The sequence below is a fragment of the Myotis davidii genome, unplaced genomic scaffold (assembly GCF_000327345.1).
Source record: "Myotis davidii unplaced genomic scaffold, ASM32734v1 scaffold125, whole genome shotgun sequence".
Classification (NCBI taxonomy): domain Eukaryota; kingdom Metazoa; phylum Chordata; class Mammalia; order Chiroptera; family Vespertilionidae; genus Myotis; species Myotis davidii.
Window position 1 is genome coordinate 4543605 of NW_006299390.1, and position 4709 is coordinate 4548313.

The 4709-nt window shown below is 35.7% G+C and overlaps 1 pseudogene; it reads left to right on the forward strand.

The window, feature by feature from the left end:
* The first annotated feature begins 1233 nt into the window (after window positions 1-1233).
* LOC102753008 overlaps window positions 1234-4709 on the forward strand; it is a 21283-nt pseudogene continuing 17807 nt past the window's right edge.

The following is a 4709-nucleotide window of genomic DNA, read 5'->3' on the forward strand; positions in this document are numbered from 1 at the left end:
GCACAAACATTCCTGTTATATTTTCTATGCTGTTTGTCACTGATTCACCCAAGATTTCAATTAGATCAGTCCTTTAATGTTTCACTCTTCTTATTTCAAGTCTTCCTTCTCTTTTTGGACTGTTCTTTCTCTATCATCATTGCATTTATTCAGGTCTAGCAATCTACGTAATTTTACTTCATGTTTTATTAACATTTCTTCTACAGTGGCTTTAGAGTTGTTACAATTTGCTCAGGCATTTTTTTAAAACCTTTTAATATATTCAAATATTAGAATAAGTAACAAATATCCAAAAGAGTATACTTGTTTTTGTCATTATCAATTTTTTACTTCCTGGTGACTTAATAGATATGATATTATGGTGATAATGTGAAAATTATATCCAGCTGAATCTTGGGACAACATACCTAAGAATATAAGCATCTATTTATTTATATATACATATTTATCTTTATTTATTTACATATATATCCCCTAAATTTTTAATTTGTATGTATGTATGTATATAATAGACACAAAGATAACTTCTATTGAATATAAAACCCTATAAAATATGTTTAAAATCCTTTTATTTAGTAGTTAAATATTTTAATCAGGTTTGTCTCTTTATAAACTCAATACATATTCATATAATGTTAAATATTCTTAATACTTTTACCAAAATAATGTATTACAGGTAATAAAAATAACCTCCCAAGCATTGCCACTCGACTGTAGGACACTATATCAATTCCATCCTCAGTGAATACCAATTTCGAAATATTTTTGGTTATTTACAGAAATCACAATCCTTCAGAATACGAATCATTCAAAACAACCAGTAAACATTCTGAATTCCTTTCTGAACTGTCAGATCATTAACTTCGTTTAGCCAAGATAAAACAATTTGAAAAATGAATGTACATCACAGTTTATCTCTCTTCGGCGCCAATTAATGTAATACTATTTTGTATTTCTTCCATTGAAAGCACCAATAGTCGGGAAGTCCTCTTTCCAAACAAACAAAAAAAGTACAGCTTTAAAATCAAAATAGATGGCTTCATCATTTTTACAAAATTATAAAAACATGTCAAATTTTACTTAAAACATTTTGGAGTACTTTTAAATATAGTTTGGAAGAAAGGAATAAGTGAATGTGTTCTATTAAGCTCAAATGCTTCAAGAAACCACAAGACAATCTTTTACTCATCATGGAGATGGGATAAGAAGCCCTGACTAGGAAACAATGAAACAATGAAACTTTGTGACCAGCTACCAGAAGACAGCAAAGCCAGAGACATATGCATTGCCTGGGAGCCCGTGTTCAAGACAGAACCAGTAGTCAAGAGTCAAGAGAACCATGGTGAGTTAAGGAGCACACACATACAGTTCAACACAAGTCTTGAGTCACACGGAAGACAGCGTCCAAAGCTAGGCACAAAATCAAGAGTCAAAACAAGAATTCAGAATCATGCATATGGAGCACACACTGTCCTACCCATTGGTCATTTAAGTAGATCTAGTTGCAGCAAGATAGTGTGTGTTCTCATGTGTGGGATATAAAACTGAAACTCGTGGACCCAGACAACAGTGTGGTGGTTACCAGAGGGAAGGGGTAGGGATAGGCATGGAGAGGCCCTAATAGATGGTGCTAGAAGATGGTTTGACTTTGGGTGGTGGGCACACAGTGCAATAACACAGATTTTGTATCATAAAAATGTACACTTGAATCCTATATGATCCTATTAACCAATGTTACACCAATAAATTTAATTAAATTGATGAATTAAATGTTTTAAAAAAAAGAATAGTGTGTGCTACCTGCATGTGAATCAGTCCTAGCCATTCCCTCCACCGCAGTGGCCTCCCAGATACTGGGGACTAAGCATGCCATTCATTTTTCCCACTATCCATCAGTTGGGACTTCAGAAGGAAAGTCGGACTGGTTACAGACTAAATAAAGAACTTATATTTTCTTTTCATGTCTGAGTTGCAGTGTGAGTTAAATTTCCACCCTGCTACATTAGCTATTGGCTGGACTTCAAGCAGAATTAAAGGGCAAAGCAAGTCTGAAATTAGGCATGGGAATGTTCAGCTAGCCAGAGCTAGGAGGTAAAATGAAATGGAAAAATACACACACACACACACACACAAGCAAACAAACAAACAAACACCACACACCTTTTTTCTTTTTCACAGCTTTGTTCACATATAATTCACATGCTGTACAACTCACCCAATTAAAGTGTATAATTCAATGGCTTATAAAGTATTTAGACTTGTACATTCATCACCACAATCAATTTTAGAACAATTTTATTACCTCAAAAAGAAACTGTACTCCCCTTAGCCGTCACTCGAGGCAACCACTAATCTACTTTGTCTTTATAGATTTGCCTATCTGAACATTTCATAGAAATAGACTCATACAATAAGTTTTTTTAAACTAGTTTCTTTCACTTAGCATGTTTTCTTTTTTTTTTTTTAAATATATTTTATTGATTTTTTTACAGAGAGGAAGGGAGAGAGAATAGAGAGCTAGAAACATCGATGAGAGAGAAACATCGATCAGCTGCCTCCTGCACATCTCCTACTGGGGATGCGCCCGCAACCCAGGTACATGCCCCCGACCGGAATCGAACGTGGGACCCTTCAGTCCTCAGGCCGACGCTCCATCCACTGAGCCAAACCGGTCTCGGCAACTTAGCATGTTTTCAATGTTCATCCATGTTGTAGCATGTATCAGTACTTCATTCCTTTTCATTGCTAAATAATACTCCCTTTTATGGGCATGACAGATTTTATTTATTTGTTTATCAGCTAATGGACATTTAAATTATTTCCACTCTTGGGCTATTATGAATAATGTTACAATAAATATTCTTGTATAAGCTCTTGTGTGGCCATATGTTTGTACTTCTCTTGAGTATATACTTAGGAGTGAAATTGCTGAATTATATGGTAATTCTATGTTTAACTATTTGAAGAACTGTCAAATTGTTTTCCAAAGTGCTTATACCATTTTCCATTCCCACCAGCAGTGTAGGAATAGACTATGGATTCCAATTTCTCCACATTCTTGCCAATAGTTGTTATTATCACTATTTTTTTAAAAATATATTTTATTGATTTTTTACAGAGAGGAAGGGAGAGGGATAGAGAGCTAGAAACATCAATGAGAGAGAAACATCGATCAGCTGCCTCCTGCACACCCCCGGACTGGGGATGTGCCCGCAAACAAGGTACATGCCCTTGACCGAAATCGAACCTGGGACCCTTCAGTCCGCAGGCCGACGCTCTATCCACTGAGCCAAACCGGTCAGGGCTATCATTCTTTTTTTTATTATAACATCTCACCCTGTATTTGAAAATCTCAAACAGATCTTCTAGATCTTTGGATCTGGACATTGAACCAGTTCCCTGGTTAGAGAAGCCTACTTACAAAAGGCAAAATCCTGAGCACAGACATGCCTAATGAACAAGAAGGAAAGAAAAGACCAGAGTTGTTTGGATATGTGTGGGGATATGTGGGGGAGGCGGCCGGGAGAAGATGACCATATGAAATTGCCTATAGTCAACCATTTTTTGGCCTACAAAAACAGTACATTCATATGATTCAATCTAATACAAAATAATTCCCATGGTGTGTAGGATGAATGTCTAGGACTTATAGGTGAATTAGTTAGATAAATAGTTGGGGTGAATAGGAAGAGCCCTGCAGTGCCTTCTAAGTTTCAACTTTATCCCATTGGTGATAGAGAAGTCAATTCACAAAGGAATTTCTGACAAATGGCAAATAAATGTATTTTTTAATGTTTAAAACATTTTAGGTTCAAAAGAAAACTCTACATTCTTTTCAGTACCCCAAAGAAAAAATATTTAATGATAACATTCAATATTTATAAGGACTCAGGGAAACTGACTGCTCTTATATATAAACTGGAAAGACTTTTCTGGAAGGCAATCTGAATACCCTATGACCAAGCATTCTTCTTCTAGGAATTAATTCCAAGGAAATAGTCATACATACTAAAAAAAAAAAAAAAAAACTTTAGCCACCAGGATGTCCGTAAAGTCCAAAAATATCAAGTTGATTAAATAAATAATGAACCATCTTATACAGCTACATTAAATATTTAGATAAATATGTAGCAACATGGAAATGTTCATGAAATTTTGGTATATGAAAAACATAGGTTATAAAAATATGTGTGTAAGTCAGGGCTCTTAAGAACTACATCAGACTGACTAGGCTTGAATTTCAAAGCCACCATTTACAGTCATTTGACTGATCAAGTAACTTAACATCTCTGTAATTCAGTTTTAATATCTAAAAAACGGGGATAATACCGTAATGTACATCATAGGATTGTTGTAATAATTAAATGAGTTAATACACATAAAGCACTTTGAAATTTGCCTGACACATATTTTAAACAGTAAGCCACTTACATAAGAGTTATTTACTGTTAGAATTTGTTGTCAGTAAATTAGGTCAACGTTTAAGCTAATTAAAGAAGCAAAGGTGGAAAGACAAAACACTGGGCAAGAACTGTACCCAAAACATTCCGCAGAGCTGGTCCTGTGAAGTTACCACCGCAGCTGCCAAGCACTGACCCCATGGCTCGTACTCAGATGCTGGACACTGCACACTGCCATGTACAGCTGTCTCTGCTGCCACTGGAAACCGGATGCAGCTGCCATCGCCACCATCCCCTGGCCAGAATGGA